Source organism: Heptranchias perlo, chromosome 13 (genome assembly GCF_035084215.1).
Source record: "Heptranchias perlo isolate sHepPer1 chromosome 13, sHepPer1.hap1, whole genome shotgun sequence".
Classification (NCBI taxonomy): Eukaryota; Metazoa; Chordata; class Chondrichthyes; order Hexanchiformes; family Hexanchidae; genus Heptranchias; species Heptranchias perlo.
In genome coordinates this window covers 46,116,169-46,136,480 of record NC_090337.1, presented here as the reverse complement: position 1 = coordinate 46,136,480, position 20,312 = coordinate 46,116,169, and the positions used below count along the sequence as shown (strand labels likewise).

General features: G+C 40.4%; 1 protein-coding gene across 1 annotated transcript in view; it reads left to right on the top strand.

Moving 5' to 3' along the window:
- Positions 1-1,012: 1,012 nt before the first annotated feature.
- The window catches only part of scg2a (secretogranin II a), a 93,723-nt gene continuing 74,423 nt past the window's right edge, over positions 1,013-20,312 (top strand). Inside the window, exon 1 of the mRNA XM_067994681.1 lies at positions 1,013-1,139. The gene's annotated coding sequence lies outside the window, so the exon portion shown is untranslated. The remainder of the gene's footprint in view (positions 1,140-20,312) is intronic.

The window sequence follows — 20,312 nt, the reverse complement described above, 5'->3', positions numbered from 1 at the left end:
ACAAATGCAGCTTCCTGGTTGTCTAATTACTGGAAATGCAGTTCCTCTAGAGTGCAGCTGCTAACGTTTACATTAGTTGGTAAGCTACTGAAAAAAACTGCTGCATTCTTTAGCTTACTCATTAATTTTATTTATATTCTTTTGAAAATAATTTCGTACTAGTTGAATCTGCCTTACTTTTGGCCATGGCACTCTGCATTCTCTTTGCTGATGGTCTGTGCTTCCATAGCAACACTGTTTGTTCCTCTAGACTTGTTTCTAACTGATCTATATCTCCTGAAACCTTCCCGGAGAGGCTGGCTGCTGTTGTTTGCTTGTCTTGTATTCCTGTTGTTAGGGGATTTTCCTTTTATGCTTTCCCTGTTGATACCTATCTTGTACCTCAGCTGGTTAGATTTGTGGCTGTGTATGAGGCCATTTAAAAAAAACTATTTGAGTGGAGGCTGGTACGACAGCATCAGTGATTACTCCTACCTCCAGGAAAGACTTTGCTGCCAAACTGTTGGTGTCGCACTGCTGTGCTATGGAATAGAATACAGCACCTGACAAATTTAATTGGGGAAATCGGCATGTTGTAGAATCGCTGACCAGTTGGCTTGCTATAATTTTAATTGCAAACACAGTGAGTCGAATTGCTCTGGTTGCTACATGCAGCAACGTGTTCTTCTTGATTGCACTTACAATTTCACGACAAGTAGGCCCCTGAATGAATCAGAAGTTCCGCCGGACACGAGGAGAAGTTTCCACCGGAAAACGGCAGGGACACAGTTGTTGGAATTTTCCTGTCAGCTTTGTAAGGGGCGGAACCTCTGTCCACCCTTTGCAAGGCCAATGATGTTACAGGCATCGCTTCTGATTTTCTGTCTCTCCCACCCCCTCCAGCAACTTTCTACATCAGTACAGCAGGGATGGGCGTTAATTAGAACTCTGTGACACTGCATGTTGGCACTTCAGTAGGATGTGCCACTACATCACCATTCCTTCTTTCACATTTTAAACAATTACTATTTCCTCATCCTATTTGAACAATGGGCCTCCTCTGGTTCCCTTTAAAGCTTACTTTGCTATAATTGAATTGGTGCTTGGCGTTAAAATTTAACATCATTGGAATCTGTGGCGACTGGTGACCTTTTTGACAGGTGAGGCACAGCTACACATGCTTAACTAAGGCAGTGTGTTAACACGGTAACGGGCTCTTCCTGTATAATCCCATCGCTGACCTTATAAGGAATGGAGGGAGGGAGAAAACTCACAGGGAGGTTGGGTGCTACTCCCTACCCTTAACTCTCCTCAAAATTGCAGAAAATGAATCTTATTGCATTGTTAGTGATTGTAAATTATGAATGAGACGAGAGGGGCGGGGGGCCAGAACGTGAGTAGCGTGTCCCGTCTAGAAGGCATTACATGGGGCTCTTACATGTGGGTGAGTCCGTCGGTGAAGCAATCCTAGTGCATGTAGCCGGTGCTGCTACTGATTAGAAGCTGAGGATCTGCTCGGGCCCCCTGACTGGTTCAGGGACACCTGCAATTACACGTCCCTGGTGTGCAGCACGCCGAAAATTGTAGGTACGGCAGTGCTTCACTTGCCTCATCTGATTGGAATTTATTCATGCAGTTCACTGTGAAATGTGCACATAGGTTGTTTGTAAATCAGATATACTAGGATGCCCTGTAGCATTATTTGCAGATAAAAGGTAAAGGGTTTGAAGCATCTTTGCTCACTTTTGTTTCATGAACGCTTTGCCATCCCAAGGATCATATCATGTCATCTATGTGCGGAACCACAAGAGATGGGTGAGATCCTGAATGAATATTTCACATCGGTATTTACGGTTGAGAAAGGCATGGATGTTAGGGAACTTGGGGAAATAAATAGTGATGTCTTGAGTGTACATATTATAGAGAGGGAGGTGCTGGAAGTCTTAATGCGCATCAAGGTAGATACATCTCCGGGACCTGATGAAATGTATCCCAGGACGTTATGGGAGGAAATTGCGGGTCCCCTAGCAGAGATATTTGAATCATCGACAGCTACAGGTGAGGTGCCTGAAGATTGGAGGGTAGCAAATGTTGTGCAGATTAGGAACAGTCAGCATGGTTTTGTGAGAAGAAAATCATGTCTCATGAATTTGATTGAGTTTTTTGAAGGGGTAACCAAGAAGATAGATGAGGGCTGTGCAGTAGTCGTGGTCTACATGGACTTTAGCAAAGCCTTTGACAAGGTACCGCATGGTAGGTTGTTACCTAAAGGTTAAATCTCACGGGATCCAAGGTGAGGTAGCCAATTGAATACAAAATTGGATTGACGACAGAAGACAGAGGGTGGTTGTAGAGGATTGTTTTTCAAACTGGAGGCCTGTGACCAGCGGTGTGCCTCAGGGATCGGTGCTGGGTCCGCTGTTATTTGTTATTTATATTAATGATTTGGATGAGAATTTAGGAGGCATGGTTAGTAAGTTTGCAGATGACACCAGGATTGGTGGCATTGTGGACAGTGAAGAAGGTTATCTAGGATTGCAACGGGATCTTGATAAATTGGGCCAGTGGGCCGATGAATGGCAGATGGAGTTTAATTTAGATAAATGTGAGGTGATGCATTTTGGTAGATCGAATTGGGCCAGGACCTACTCCGTTAATGGTAGGGCGTTGGGGAGAGTGATAGAACAAAGAGATCTAGGAGTACAGGTTCATAGCTCCTTGAAAGTGGAGTCACAGGTGGATAGGGTGGTGAAGAAGGCATTCAGCATGCTTGGTTTCATTGGTCAGAACATTGAATACAGGAGTTGGGATGTCTTGTTGAAGTTGTACAAGACTTGGCCACACTTGGAATACTGTGTACAGTTCTGGTCACCCTATTATAGAAAGGATATTATTAAACTAGAAAGAGTGCAGAAAAGATTTACTCGGATGCTACCGGGACTTGATGGTTTGACTTATAGGGAGAGGTTGGATAGACTGAGACTTTTTTCCCTGGAGAGTAGGAGGTTTAGGGGTGATCTTATAGAAGTCTATAAAATAATGAGGGGCATAGATAAGGTAGATAGTCAAAATCTTTTCCCAAAGGTAGGGGAGTCTATAACGAGGGGGCATAGATTTAAGGTGATAGGGGAGAGATACAAAAGGGTCCAGAGGGGCAATTTTTTCACTCAAAGGGTGGTGAGTGTCTGGAACGAGCTGCCAGAGGCAGTAGTAGAGGCGGGTACAATTTTGTCTTTTAAAAAGCATTTGGACAGTTACATGGGTAAGATGGGAAAAGAGGGATATGGGCTAAGTGCAGGCAATTGGGACTAGCTTAGTGGTATAAACTGGGCGACATGGACATGTTGGGCCGAAGGGCCTGTTTCCATGTTGTAAACTTCTGTGATTCTATGTCTGGACCATCCTGCTAAGTCCTGGTATCGCTCACTTGTTAGACATTGGTAGGGAGTTTGGGTAATTCTGACAGATGTGCTATTTTAAGACTTACTCTGCATAGCTGTGCTCCTAGGCCTGTCACTAATAGAGTAAAGACACTGGCTCCTAGCACTGGCATTGAGTTTGCACCTGCCAATTTGATTGGAATTTGACCTAATGGCTCTTTTTTTATCAGAATGAAGCCGTGCTGCTGTAGGAATGAAATAGCCGTGATGTATTGCATCCTCTGACCCACTGAAGCAGCCAGTCACACAGGTTCTCTATCGTGTACAACATGCAAATTGTGTCCCCGAATCCATTTGTTAACATTCACTCATTCTTATAGAATCTCTGTCCCATTTCTTTTTTAACAAAAAACTTTACCATTTCTTTCTTCTATGACAAAGATTCTTTCCTCTTTCTTGTCTTCCTCTTCATTTTCCTCCCTGTCCCTTTATCCTTCCTTGCTTCTCTTTCTCTTCCTTTTCTATTTCATATTTACCAATTCCCCAGCCTTTCTTTATTCTTGGTTCCTGCACCTTTTATGTTGTTTGCTTTTTTCCCCCCCAGTCTGGAAATCAGCCACCCCTCCCTCCAGCCTCAGGCAGTTAGTTAGTCTGCTTCACACTTCCTGCCTCTCCCACCCACCTACTCTGAGTTCATATATGTCAAAGTGGGGAGGGTGCAGGTGAAAAAAAAAAGCCAACACACTTTTGGCTCAGAAAGAGGCTGGAGAAGAGATAACCAGCAACCTGAGGTTGGGAGGAGGAGATTGGTGGACAGAAACAGAAGAGAGTGAGACTGGAAACCTAAACCTAAACCCAGATACAGGAGCCAGGAAGCTGGCTGAGCCTCTCCTTTTGCTAGGAGTAAGGTTTGAGTACATACATACATCTCATTTGGTCCCTGCTAATGGAATGGACTAAGTCAAGTGTTTATCATGGACCAATCAAACCCCAGCAAGTGGGGTATTGTAGAGCTATTTTTATTAATAGGCGTTTAATTGGTTCATATCTTCGTTATATTACATAAACTTATTACTTCATCTTATAATATCCTTTTATAAATGCCCAGGAGTATTGACTGTACTGATGTGGCTGAACACTGAAAGAATGAGAAATTTAGAATGAGATGCATAAGAATTGAGAAATATTTCTGTCACCTGTTCTTTTATTGAAATAAAATGAGGAGAAATATTTTATTTTAGATAGCTGTCATGATTTCATCACTTCTCAGGAATGTAATTGACTGCAGTGAAGGTGAGTGTGATTCTGAACTTTAGTTATCAATTATTAACCTACACCTATTCTTCACCACCTTTAAAAATGCAGCTTTCTGTTTATTATGAATATCTCATTCTCAGTACTTAATGGATTTTTTTTGACTTGTTGGAAGCTTTTCACATGTTATTCACATCTGTGGTGTTAGTGATTTGTGACTTTTCACACACAGGAAAAACAAACCTTTACTACTTCATTACAAGTGTGATGTCACTTAGTAGTCACAAGAGAGTCTGCAATGTATATTGTACCAAGATTAATTTTTGATTTTTTTTGGAAGAAAGTAATCTGAATATAATTTGATATCATTGTATAGACTAACCCAATTTGTACAAATGAATTCACAAGAGAACTCTGCTGACAAGTACAGATGCAATAAATATGTAAAGACACATAGGCAGAGATATGAAATATGTCAAACTGTGGATGGTTATGAGTATTAAGACTGTAGTTTAATCAAGGGTTCAACTGCTGTTGTAAAGCACTACAGTGATGACTGAGTGGTTTATGGACGTCATGTTGAACCCTTGAGATTAAATGGCGTCCAGCCATCTTTGGTTTTTAAAAATAACGGGGGAGAAATTCACCTGGTTGCTGGGCCTGTAAATTTTGGGTGGCGACCTCTTGCACTCAATCTGTCCTGTAAGTAAGTTGGTCACTATACTGGAAGCAAGCACCTTGCATGTGTCCAGGGCGTCCGCCTAAAACAGGCGTTCGGTGCCTTGCATATGCAAGTCAAGGTCCTAACACTGGTCATAGAACTCAGATGCAAAATTTGGATACAAATGAGCAAAGCTTACATCATGCAAGCTCCGCCTAGTTGTACCGTGCCTTGAGCGGCCTAACCAGCGATCCTTAAAGGGACCGCAGGAGGCCGCTTCAAGAAATGGCCGCAAAACTTTTTAGAAGTTACATTTCTGTGGAACCAGTAGGAGCAGGAGTGCTCCTCCTGGCTCTACAAAAATACGGAGAGCCGCTACTGACCCGGCTTACCCCCCTCCTTTCCCCAAGACCTATCTGTGGGCTGGCTTGGCCAGGAGCCAGATGGAATTCATCTGGTGCCGACCAGTAAGCTGAATCAGAATGCCCAATTGGTGTCCAGAGCTCACCAATTTCATTCAAATGAGGCCCGATGCAAAATTTGGCTCAGGCCTCTTGCCAACATCATCGGTCACACGCTCCAATCGCACTGCCCATTTTGCGCCGAAAACCAACGCGAGTTAAATTTCTCCCCCAATATATCTACTGTGGTCTCAATCAATTGAAAATAATGTTGAGGGCGTTAAGGATTACTGATAAAATTATTATGACTGAAGACTGAAAGCCATCATGATCTCATCACTACTTTTAATTTACAATCAAAGTAATTTCATTAGTAATCATTGCTGTCATTTGCTTTCTCTTCGTACTTCAAGGAGAATGTAATAACCATTTTGCAGTTCTACAATAGAATTCTAAGGACATTACATTGAAAAAGCAGAGACATAAAACAATAGTTTTGTTGCAAAATGATTTGTGACCTGTTTTAATTTTTTTACCTATTTTCTGTTGTTAGATATTGAATTATTTCTTCTAGTCCATCTTTCCTTCTTAGAAATTTCATCCTATCCTTAAGAAAGTTGATCTTTTTGACCCTCTTAACTACTGCCCTTTTGCTCCTGATCAGTACTTTCTAAAGTTATGGAAACTACTATTAAGTTGAAATTATCCATCACATTGAAAGTTCTGGCCTAATCTGTGGTCACCAGTATGGTTTTCAGCATGGCTTTTCCAATGTTGTTCTTATTAATTGTGTCACACACGTCTGGAACACTACTCTTGAGTGATTTGGTGAACCACCTGTCACTGAATTGGGCATTTTCAATTTTGATGGTCTGACACCGTGCACTTTAAATAAATTACCAATATATGACTTCTTATAAAGCTTTGTTCATGGGCCTGTTTTCATCTAAATCGCTCTATTGATGCGAGTGACTCCCCCATTAACGGCAAAGTTTACCAGGTCCCTGTCCTTTTATTTCATTTTTTAATCCTTCTCAGCTCCAAATATATCATACTACATGCTCTTTCTCCTTCCTACATCCCCATTGTGTTCAAATCAAAACACGTCACATAATCTCTTAATTTATTTCATCAGGCTTATAAAAGCCAAGCTTGTTGTCACCCAGTCACTACTTTCTAATTTTCCTGGTCTTTACTTTTACTTTCTTAAGTGTTAGTGTTGTCCTTACGCTATGGTCCTTGCCCTTTCACTTTTGTTACTTTTATATCTTTTGTCATTCACTATAACTCTGAAAATTCATGGTCTGAAGATCTTGGAACTCATGCTGTGATTGCAGCCACTGGGAACCTCCGTGGCTGACCCCAGTGGACTTTACAGGGTATGTGGAATTCCCTAATTATAATTAGACTGCTATTGCCATCATGGTGCCTGTAAAATGGGCACTGGGCCAACAAATTTCTAGGCCTTTGTTCCTCCTTAGCATAGACAGTTTTTGTTTAGGAAGGGCCAATTTGAGGTAATAGCTGATAGTAGTGAGGAGTAAAATTGCAGTAAGCTAGAGTCGATGGAAATGTACCATATATTTTTTCTGGTTATAATATGTGGTGTTTCATTTCTCTGCGGGAGCTGGATCTGGCAATTACTGTAAGACATTATGAAACAGTAACTTCCACATCAAATTTCCAGGCTGCACCTCTGTTTCCTTCATTTCCTCCTCGTCTACCTTCTCCTCCTCTGCTGCAACATGGACCTCCCCTCCACCACATTGCATGCTCACTCTTCGTATTACAGGGTTATGCAACGTGCAGCAGTGTGTGATTATCTTGGGAACTTTTACTAGACTATAGAGAAACAACCCAAATGGTAGAATTTTTTTTTCAGCATGTCTATGGTGTGTTCTACTGTAATTCTGGTTGAGGCATATGCCTCTTTTTATCTCCATTTGCTGGCTGGAGATTTCTTAATATGGTCAACAACCGTAGCTGCAGAGGATAGTCCTGATCTCTTAGCTCCCACCTACCCAATCTTTGCGAGCCTTTACATAATTCAGGCACCATACACTGCCACAGAATGAAGGCATCATGGTTGCTTCCTGGATAATGGAAATTCATGTTAATAGATTTTTGAATTCTAAGGGGATCAGGCAGGAAAGTGGAGTTGAGGTCGAAGATCGGACATGATCTTATTGAATGGCAGAGCAGGCTCAGGAGGCCATATGGCCGATTCCTGCTCTTATTTCTTATGTGCATAATTACATCGAAACTACAGCACAGAAACAGGCAATTCAGCCCAACTGGTCTATGCTGGCGTTTATGCTCAACAGGAACCTCCTCCCTCCCTACTTCATCTAACCCTATCAGGATACTCTTCTATTCCTTTCTCCCTCATGTGCTTATCTAGCTTCCCCTTAAATGCATCTATGCCATCTGCCTCAACTATTCCTTGTGGTAGCACATTCCACATTCTTACCACTCTTTGGGTAAAGAGGTTTCTCCTGAATTTCCTATTGGATTTAGTAGCAACTATTTTATATTTATGACCTCTAGTTTTGGACTCCCCCACAAATGGAAACATTTTCCCTTAAAGACCCTCTATCAGGTCACCCCTCAGCCTTCTCTTTTCTGGAGAAAAAAGCCCCAGCCTGTTCAGCCTTTCCTTATAATGATAGCCTCTCAGTTCTGGTATCATCCTTGTGAATCTTTTTTTCACTCTCTCTAATGCCTCTATATCCATTCATAACATGGAGACCAGAACTGTGCACAATACTCCAAGTGTGGTCTAACCAAGGTTCTATACAAGATTAACATAACTTCTTTGCTTTTCAATTTTATCCCTCTAGAAATTAACTCTAGTGCCTGATTTGCCTTTTTTTATGGCCTTATTAACCTGTGTTGCTACTTTTAGTGATTTGTGTATCTGTACCCCTAGGACCCTTTGCTCCTCTATCCCATTGGACTCTAATTATCCAAGCATTATGTGGCCTCTTTATTCTTCCTATCAAAATGCACCACCTCACTTAACTATATTGAAATTCATTTGCCAATTACTTGCCAATTCTGCCAGTTTATTAATGTCCTTTTGCATTTTGGTGCATTCTTCCTTTGTATTAACTGCACCCCCCAATTTGGTTTCATCTGCAAATTTTGAAATTGTGCTTCCGATTCCTGAATCCAAATTGTTAGTGTAAATTGTGAACAACAGTGGTCCCAGCACGGATCCCTGAGGAACACCACTTCCCACCTTTAGCTAGACTGAGTAGCTACCCTTAAACCCTACTCTCTGTTTTCTGTTTTGTAGCCAGATGGCTATCCATTCTGCTACCTGCCCCCTGACTCCACATGCTCTGGCCTTAGCCATGAGTCTACAGTGTGGTACCTTATTGAAGGCCTTTTGAAAATCCAAATATATTGCATCTACTGCATTACCCTTGACTATTCTTTCTGTTACTTCTTCAAAGAATTCAGTAAGATTGGTCAAGCATGACTTTCCCTTCTGAAATCCGTGCTGACTATTCTTTATTATATTTTTGTTCTCTAGATGTTTTTCTATTACATCTTTGAGTAAAGATTCCATTATCTTTCCTACCACCGACGTTAAGCTAACTGGTCTATAGTTTCCTGGACTTGTTCTATCTCCCCTTTTAACTATAGGAATAACATTAGTGTCCGCCAGTCCTCTGGCACTATTCCCTTTTCAATTAATTTTTATATATGTATAATAGTGCCTTTGCTATTTCCTCCCTAACTTACTTTAATATTTGTGGATGCAGTCCATCTGGACCGGGGTCTTATTCTCCCCAAGTTTGATTAGTTTATCAATTATCTCCCCCTTTCTATCTTAAGTGTTTTAATATCTTTTTCGATCTCTTCTTCGAATGTCCTGCCCACCTTGTTAGTCTCCCTGGTAAATATGGAGGCAAAATAACTATTTAATATTTCTGCCATTTCGTTGTCGTTGCCTGTGAGTTTATCTTGTGCATCCCTCAATGGCCCTATCCCTATCCCTATTCTGATTTTTATTTTGTTATTTATGTGTCTGTAGAATACTTTACTATTTCTTTTTATATTCCTTGATAATTTAATCTTGTAGTTCCTCTTTGCTTTCCTAATTTTTTTTTTACTTCTTTCCTAACCTCTTTATTCCATTTTGCCATCCTCTCTATTATTTATGTACGTGGAGTATGCCTTTTTTTTAGTTTCAATTTTACCCTTATCTCTTTATTCATCCATGGTGCTTCAATTTTGGCTAGTTTGTTCTTGCTTTTTAGAGGAATATATTTCTCCTGAACTCTATTGATCACCATTTTGAATATTATCCACTGCTGTTCTATTTCCTTGTCTGTTAATTTTTTTCCAGTTTACCTGCCATGGTTCCATTCTCATCCTCTCAAAATTAGCTTTTTCCCAATCTATTACTTTGGTCTTTGTCTTACTTATGTCTTTCTCAGTCATTATTTTAAATCTTATTATGTAATGCTTGCTATTGCCTAGATGTTCCCCATCTCTTACTTCTCTCATCCGTTTTGATTCATTTCCCATTACTAGATCCAGCAGTGATTCCTCTCTTGTTGGGCTTCTCACATACTGGGTAAGAAAGGAGTCATGTACACACTGTAAAAACTCCATTCCCTCTTCTCCTTTCCCTACCTCTTCTTGCCAGTTTATTTTGGGTAGTTGAAATCTCCCATGATTATTATTCGATTTTTTTTTTTACTCATTTCATAGATTATCTACATATTTCTTCCTCCACTTTCCTTCCACTATTAGGTGGTCTGTAGAATATACCTATTAATGTGACCGATCCCTTCTTAACCTTTGTCTCAATCCATATGGATTTTGTTTCTATTTTAATACTACTTACGTCCCTTTTTTCTAATGCCATTATGTTGTCTCTAATTAGTACAGCTACCCCACCCCCTTCTTCCTTCCCTATCCTTTCTAAATACATTATATCCTGTGATATTTAACTGCCAGTCCTGTTCCTTATGTAGCCATGTTTCAGTTATCCCTACCACATCTGGCTCCTCGCTATGAATTATTGCCTCCTGTTCCCCGATGTTTCTGTGGTCAGACACTACCTGGAGATTAATGGACTAGAATCCCCTTCTGTTCATGTAGGCCATGGAGTTTGTATGAGGAGGACTGATGCCCCATGGGCCCCCCTATGATGTCCTGAACTTTTGGGAACCCTGCCATTTAGTGACAATGTTATCTTTCTTGAACTGATGCCCCCTTTCCACAAAGGAAATGGTGGTGTTTATTCTTACAAACCTTGTGTATGCCACTTGCTTGCTGCATGTATGTACTGCAGACTGGCTAATCTGACAGATGTCTCTTGCAGTGGCTTGGATGGATCCATTAGCAAAAACCCTTAATGCTGTGCCAAACTTAATCACTATGAGGAGAGTTGTACTTATACAGATATTACCTGTAAGTCAGTCTGCAGCAGATGGCAAAGCACCATGACAGGCCAACTTGTGAAGCAAAGATGGTGAAGACAGGTGTTCTTTGATATGTCCAAGTGGGTATGGTGAGGTTTGTAACCATGACTTCTGCCCCAGGTGTTGTTGCACCTGCAGATTACCCCTTCATGAAAACATCTTCTTCATCCAGATCCTGCAGTGCTATTGGAACCACCCAAACAAATTCCCATGCTTGCTACTTTGCTGTAATTTGAATTAGACCATCAAACAACAGTACTGTAGAAAAGTATTGAAGAAATGAAAATGTTGAAATATTACTCTACAACTACAAAAACTAATGCAGGGAGCAAATGCAACCAATGCTAAGAGAGAAAAACCCGTAAGCTTGCAATAGGTTTTGTATCAGTAACCTCGTTTTAAGAATCTTAACTTCAGGAGGCAAAGACCAAGGATTAGCGTGCATCCATTTTAAATGGGTGTGTTCAGCACAAGGCTGGAGTTGGTAAAAACATGTGAACTCCTGCAAGGGACCCATCAACATTTTTGAGCCTCTAAGGAGGCTTGTGCTCATTGGCAGCACAGCTTCAACAAAGCTCACCAATTTCTTTGCTGTAAAATGTGGCATACTGTGCGTTGGGTTATGGTTAAATCTGTTTCAATCCAGTAAGCTAATTTATCATTAATTCCATGTGCCTTAACCGTTATTGAAATTGTCTCACAAATAAAGCTTTATCAAATAGCTTTTGAAAATCCAAGTATGTGTCCATTGGATAGTCCTCATCCATTAGCTTAGTTGCCTCCTTGAAGAATTCCAGTAGATTAATGTATGGTCTATTGATGCTGCACTCATGCTGACTACTCCTTGTGGCTTTTTAGTTACCCTACAATGGATATTGGCCTAATTGGTCTATAATGTCTTGGCTCATGTTTTGCTTCTTCTTTGGATGTGGGATAACATTTTCTATCGTTCAGTCCTCAGGTGCAGCTCTAGGATTTTATGACACTCCTAAAATATTAATCATTTTTTGCCTTCGTTTATTGGTTTATTAACATTTTATTTGTTGTGCCTCAATGCATTATGGTCCTGTTTAATCAACTTTGTAGTAATTATGCCAAGAGCTGGGCTACTGCTGAGATAAACATTCTAAATGGTAACTAAATGGTAATATTACCAGACAGAATAATTACACCCATAGTTGTGTATAACATCAAGGGTTAATAAAATGGTTCAATAACTACAGTGCAAATAGACTCCATATATTATTAGTTAAGAAAACTTTCAACAATAATAGACTCTGATTGAGAGCTAACTGTGCACACCTGCTTGATTCATGCCATTGAGACTTATCCGTAGCACATTTTCCAAGCCTTGGGGTTGTGTTATGAGAAAAGTAGATTTAAACCAGATTTAGCCTTTGCATCAAGACAAATTAAGTTGTAATAGATCTGTAGATTCTTGTTTTCCAATTAAAAGCAATAATATGGATTAAGTTGTGCTAATTCAACACACATTGTTAGCTGGCTGCTTTGAATACATTTTAAGAATATTCAGTATACTATATAAATCATCAAAAAGGAAGTATTGTATGGGAGAGAGTCTTGTACACATGTTTTTATAACATCTTTCTAATAGAATTTTTAACAGCATTATTCATATTTAAGTCAACAGTACAACATATGGGAAAACAGTTCCATTAATTATGTGCCATCCTAATTGCCTCCAGAAATGTCACCTTCTGATAGGGAACTCCAATTTCATCAGTCTTTCCTAATTTTCTTTCTCAAAACATGCCCATTTATTTAAAATAACAGTTTCTCTATTTAAACCCTTTTAGATTTGCAGGCTCCTGACCCCCACACTGAACTAGGTATTTCCACAACACAGCTGGTGGCAGTTTTAATGTGTCAACATCAATAAGTCACTGTATTCTTGTTAGAAAATTAAAGGAAATTCTGTGACTCTCACTCAACAGCACTTCTCTCAGCCATGTCCTAGGCAGCATATTTTAGTTCTCTGCTGATTCAATAAGATGCTGTGATGTAAAGACATGAAGTTCAGATTAAAGATACAGGAAATTGAGAAAAATTGCTCGACTTTCCAGGAGCAATACCTATGGGTAGTCTGGTGCATGGTTTCTGATGTTTACCGTGGTCCTGCTCCAAGGTCCTGGATGGCAGCTCACTGATCTCCTGCAATATCCACCCCCTGCTCTTACTGCCACAGTCATTATCACTGTCACTGCCACTCAAGTCTCCCATTCCCTGGGTCACCAGTCCCCAACTGTTATGGCCATGTTTTCCCTCTGGCTCTGCAATCTGATTAGGCCAGGGGCAACCAGAAACCAAACAGTTAGCAAAGAAGGGACTCTGCAATCATGTTGTCTTTTTATTATAGAGGCAATGCAAATGAATTGATACTATCTTGAAACCGATTTGAATTCAGTGAGGTGATTTTTTTTTCTTTTGAAATAATGAAAACTTATTGATTGCATCAGTTTACACTTTCTTTTATTATTGGTTATCACATGAATTTTGGGTGAGAACAGGACCGATCAGGCTAAGACGATTTGATATTACCTAGAGCTCTGTCGCAATCTCTATTTATGTGATTCTTTTTTACTAAATAAGTTTATGATGCAAATCTATATAGCCCAAATCTTGCTGGAAAAGTAATGACGAGTTTATGACGCACACAGTTATTAATGCACAAATCAGCCAGCAAGTTCAGGCGAAGAAGAGAAACGTTTTGAGTTGCAAATTGTCATGACTTGCTGGTGGATTTACGCCGCTCTGCCATTTGCCTTGCACAAATGGGATCTCGTCCTTAACCTCCCCGTTATTTTTAAGAACTTTCTGGATTTGCATATTAAACTCGAATTAATCTCACCGCAGAAAGTTAGAGCTGGTACTTAACAACGTAAGTACCCTTTTAATGACGTGATAATTGTTAATGCAATGCCAATCAATTTCTTCGGCCCAGAAAGGGAACTATTGAACTGTTGAGTCTTATTTCTGCATGTAGTAAATTCTTCGAGATTTAAAAAAATTTTACATGTAATTTTAATTTTTTTTTACTTTTCCTTTTTCTTCTCTCTCTCTCCTCTCTCTCTCAATCCAATCTTACTTTCAATCTCTTTATTTCTCTTTCTGTCCCTGATTTGATCCTAATTCACCCACTCTAATTCACTCTCCTTTTCCTTTGTTCCTCTGGTTCTTTCTCAATCCTTAAATCTCATTGGTTAAGGAGAGAGACTGTTTGGTCCTGTCATCCACTAAGGTCTCAGATGCCCCATTGCCCTTGCTGTGCTGTTATCAGCTCGCACTTCCAAAAACTTCCAGGACAAAAATTTTTCGAGCTGGAGGGTGCAGGAAAAAGTTTAACTAATGGCACACTCCGCGAGATGCCCCACTCCATCAAGATTTTGGCCATTGTAATATTGGCCATTTGATTGTGGAGGTCCTCAAAAGAACTAGTCCTGTACCAAAGGGTAAATGTCAGATTAGCAACTTCCTCAAGATGAGAATTTTTTTCTTTCTTTGCCAGGCTGAACTGATCACAATACATACATTTTCCAGTATTTGTACACAGATCTCTTACTAAATTAGGGCTATAATTTACCAGAACTTTACCTGTTTAACCTAAAAGCCCTCATAACATTTTAAAATCCTACCAGAATCTTCTACATTATTCTAAAGTATACTGCTGTGAAACTAAACAGTTTTTACCAAAACTGTTAATATTTTCCACAACTACAGCAAACGATACAAAATAGTACACCATTTGTATAATGATACTGTACTAAAAGATTTGGCTAAAAATGTCAAATTTATTTTGATGTTCATTGCCTTGATTATCATATATATTTGAATGGAATTGGAAGTTAATAAGTTCCTCATTGGATGGGCCATAATAATGAGCATTTTGAACATTCAAATGAATCCCTGGTTACTTGATTGCCACTCGGAGCTATTTTTACCCTCCAGAAAGAACTTCGCCCTCAGTTTAATATTTACATCACTTCCTGTTCATGTGGATTTGTGGGCGAAAACTTAGATCTTTCTCATTGGGGGTTGATTATTTTAATCAGTATAAAATCCCCAAAATAACATTTTTGATTTAGTTCTAAGAAAGACATAGAATTAAGGAATGACAAACAGCTTTTGCCCTCTATTCCATTTACCTGTAATCCAGAGCAGTGGATCAGTTGTTATAAAACGGATGTGACATCACTGGAGCACTATGCTACCACTTGTAATGTTATTGGACCAGGATGCTGCTGCCTGTTTTTGATGTCTAGCTGTAAACACTACAGACAAAGCTTTTCGCTACCATTGAAAATTGTACAATCCTTGCATTCATTAAAAGCCTCTGCTTTCCACTTACCAACTGCTTTTTTTCCCTAATTTACTAGCTCCCCCTAATTCTATGGGGGGAATTTTAACCCTCCCCCCCCCCCCCCCCCACCACGATGGGTGGGAGAGGGATGGGTTAAATCAGTAAAAATGTGAAACCGGACCCCAACCTACCAAGAATGCGACTATGCCTGGTTTAACTGTGGCGGGTTTGGGGGCGTCCGAGTAACCAACTCTGGGTCTGTGATTATAATATTTAAATGAGGCTCCATTCCTCAGATTTTGGGAGCCATTTGAATTTAACGGCTGCGGGCCGGGTTTCCCAGGGCTTGGGAAGCCGACAGCTAAAGGGAGGTGGGAGCTGCCAGATACAACAGGTAGGTGCTTTTCTAGCACTGCTTGTGGGCCAGGAGGAGCGGAAGTGCTTCCCCCCAGCAGTTCGAGCAAATCTTCCACCGCGATCTCTCCCTCCCTCCTTGCTGCCGCTCTCCAAGCTCCCCCTCCCCCAATCACGCTGCAATCTTCATCAATTGCTGGGAATCATCCCCCGCGATCTCCAGCTGTGCTCTTCTACCGCTGGCTCTTCCGTTCGGCAGCCAGCCTCTCAATCTGACCGGGAGGGCAATGGAGTAAAAAATTGCTAATTTGTTAAATTCATCCGGACCTCTCCATTCCCGGCATTTCCAGGTTTCCCGGTTGTAAACACTGACACCTACTCCCTCCTGTCCTCCCCGTAAATATCGGGTCCAATGTATCTATATTAATATGTTCCCTGTGAGGGGCCTTATCAAATGCCTTCTTGAAATTGGAATATACAATACGCAATCCATCTCCCTATTCCACAGTCATGACAACTTCAGAAAATCCAATAGGTTTGACGGGCATGACTCATACTTCCTAAATCTATGCTAACTCTCATTTATCATGTTCCATTTAGGCAAATGTCCCTGAATTGCATCATTTATTATTGGTCTCCAATATATTCCCTACAAGTGATCCAAAGTTAACAGGTATGTAGTATATAGGGTCATGCTTCTACCCTTTCTTAAACAGTGATGTTACAATATCCCTTTTCCAGTTCAATGGCAGTAACCTCAGACCCCTGTCTCTGAGATTACTGTCAACTCTCCCATTGTTTTCTCCTTCATGTTCTTTTACATGCTTTGATGCATAGTGTCAGTTCCAAGGGCTTAATTATCTCTTAATTTCTGTAATTGTTAATAACAATATCATATGTCACTTTAGATTTGGCATCCCCATAGTTTTTACTGGAGGAGTTGAAATGTACTTACTGTTCTCTTTTGTGAATACTGGAAAAATAACCCACATACAATAGATGCCATACTCAGATCCTTTCCCAGTTAACTGCTTTTTTTTAATCTTTAAGAGGCCTGATCATACCTTTAACACATGGGGATACAGCAAGACATTGTCAACTTGGAGATTTTATGTAAATTTTTAATGGTGGCTGTGATAAAGAGGGATTCGAGAAAGACACTGATCTATAAACTGCTTCTTTACAGTCTACTTGCAAAAGTAGAGAGTTGTTTACATTCAATTTAGTTGGAAAAAGACCTCTTTTAAGTCCCCATTGGTAGCCCCAGAAATTGCCTTTTCTGTTTTACTCTTTGCTTTGCTATTTAAATTGTTCACCATTTTTACACATTCCAAGCCTCATCCCCTCTTGGTTCCTTAATTCTTTCCTCTCTTTCTGAAATTCGCACTTGGATTCAGGACTAGAAGGACTTGCCTTCCCACTGCTCTAATTTTTAATGTTTCATTAACAGTTACCTGATAAAGTAATTGCATAGTGTCTCAATTATTGAATGACTACCCCTCCTACTTTGAAAGTGTGTCAAGCTCACAATTACTAATTGGATAAATATATTCCATCCTCTACAGCTTTATTGATATAAACAACTCCTTAAACATCTATTAATTTGCTCCATGCATTTTAACATTTAAGTAAAAACTAACAAAACTTCTGTGGTGCTGCTTGTAGGTAGTCTGGGGCGTGGAGTGCAGTTTCTGATGTTTACCATGCTCATCTGCAGCTAAATGCAACAGTCCATTGCTGTAATAGAGCAAATTTATTGAAGCAATTTCTACACATGACTATCTCAGGTAAAATATTACATTCCTTGCTAATGTTAAAAAATACACAGATTATTTGTAATGCGATATTAATTTCCCATTTGCAAGTGTATATTTTTCAACATTATCAAATTTTTCAGAGGCTGGATCAGACTGAATAAACGGCCAAACACTGTAATTATCTTTAATTTTATTGATAGTTAAAACAATATAAAAATAATATAATTGCAGATATTTGACGATAAAATATCTAATGATGAAGTGATTAAGAAGCTTTGCGGAAGTCTTCTTAATTTTTTTTTGCAACTGGATCCTGAATGGATATAATTACCAAATATCTTTAAAAGATATTTTTATTATAGTCCTAATCATCTTTCAAATCATTTTGGCTTTATCAAAATTATACTGTCATGGTATATGGTAATTTGACTTGGAAGTTACTTGTAGAGTTAGATTCCAGGAATGATGAGGGAAAACGAATTGTGTGCAATAATGCTGCACAAAACATGTGGTTGCTAAGGTTACGTGTAACAGAGTGATGTGTCCACTGTAAATTAGAGATTCGTGTCCTGTATATTTGAGTCCCTGTGGTGAATAGAGGTTATATAGTTTTAAAAAAAGTTATGCCTTACAAACTGTGTATAAGGATGAATTAAGAAGAGCCAGTAATTGGAAGCCATTTTCCCCAGAAGAATATATCAAACGATCGCACCATTTTATTCAGGATGTAGTTCCTTCACACAACACATGCATAATTAACAAATGGATAAAGGAACTCCATTAATTGTTTAAAAAATATATTACTTCAGGGAGGATGGTGCTGTAAGATTTCACACCCTCAATGCACAAAATCTCCACTCCATGGAACATTTGCAAGCATTCCAGTGTTAAAAAGCATAATTATTTCACATGAAAATATCACTTAGCTGACAAAAGCAAAATGCCCCACTTTATCACAAACACTAATATAGCACAATATAGAAAAATCGTGGTTATGTGGTTAAAGGCCAGAATCATGAAGAATACAGTAAATGCTTCACATTAAGAGAATGACAAAAATAATTCTTCATTAAATCAGCTGCCTTTACTATCTTCAGTGGACATCATCCATATTTTAAAGGATTGTTCAGCTTTTAAAAAAAATTCTTAATATGTCTAGTATCAGTTCATTGTATACACTCGTGCTTTTTTTACCCTAGTAATGATCTCTATAGAGAAATAATGCAATATTCTCACTGGACAATTAAGAGAGCATTTTTTTTTATTATTCATTCATGGGATGTGGGCATCGCTGGCAAGGCCGCATTTATTGTCCATCCCTAATTGCCCTTGAGAAGTTGGTGGTGAGCTGCCTTGAACCGCTGCAGTCCATGTGGTGAAGGTACTCCCACGGCGCTGGAAGGTAGGAGATCTAGGATTTTGACCCAGCGACGATTAAGGAATGGCGATATATTTCCAAGTTAGGATGGTGCGTGACTTGGAAGGGACTGTGCAGGTGGTGTTGTTCCCATGAACCTGCTGCCCTTGTCCTTCTAGGTGGTAGAGGTCACGGGTTTGGGAGGTGCTGTTGAAGAAGCCTTGGCGAGTTGCTGCAGTGCATCTTCTAGATGGGACACACTGCAGCCATGGTGTGCCAGTGGTGAAGGGAGTGAATGTTTAAGGTGGTGGATGGGGTGCCAATCAAGTGGGCTGCTTTGTCCTGGATGGTGTCGAGCTTCTTCAGTGCTGTGGGAGCTGCACTCATCCAGGCAAATGGAGAGTATTCCATCACACTCCTGACTTGTGCCTTGTAGATGGTTGAAAGGCTTTGGGGAGTCAGGAGATGAGTCGCTCGCTGCAGAATACCCAGCCTCTGACCTGCTCTTGAAGCCACAGTATTTGTGTGGCTGGTCCAATTAACTTTCTGGACATTGGTGACCCCCAGGATGTTGACGATGGGGGATTCGGCGATGGTAATGCCGTTGAATGTCAAGGGGAGGTGGTTAGACACTCTCTTGTTGGAGATGGTCATTTCCTGGCACTCGTGTGGCACGAATGTCACTTGCCACTTATGAGCCCAAGCCTGGATGTTGTCCAGGTCTTGCTGCACGCGGGCATGAACTGCTTCATTACCTGAAGGGTTGCGAATGAAACTGAACACTGTGCAATTATCAGTGAACATCCCCACTTCTGACCTTATGATGGAGGGAAGGTCTTTGAAGAAGCAGCTGAAGATGGTTAGACCTAGGACACTGCCCTGAGGAACTCCTGCAGCGATGTCCTGGGGCTGAAATAATTGGCCTCCAACAACCACTACTATCTTCCTTCGTGCTAGGTATGACTCCAGCCGCTGGAGCGTTTTCCCCCTGATTCCCATTGACTTCAATTTTACTAGGGCTGCTTGGTGCCACACTCGGTTCAAATGCTGCCTTGATGTCAAGGGCAGTCACTCAACTCACCTCTGGAATTCAGCTCTTTTGCCCATGTTCGGACCAAGGTTGTAATGAGGCCTGGAGCCAAGTATGGGTTCTGTCGGAACCCAAACTGAGCATCGGTGAGCAGGTTATTGGTGAGTAAGTGCCGCTTGATAGCACCTTTGACGTCACCTTCCATCACTTTGCTGATGATTGAGAGTAGACTGATTGGGCGGTAATTGGCTGGATTGGATTTGTCCTGCTTTTAGTGGACAGGACACACCTGGGCAATTTTCCACTTTGTCGGGTAGATGCCAGTGTTGTATCTGTACTGGAACAGCTTGGCTAGAGGCGCAGCTAGTTCTGGAGCACAA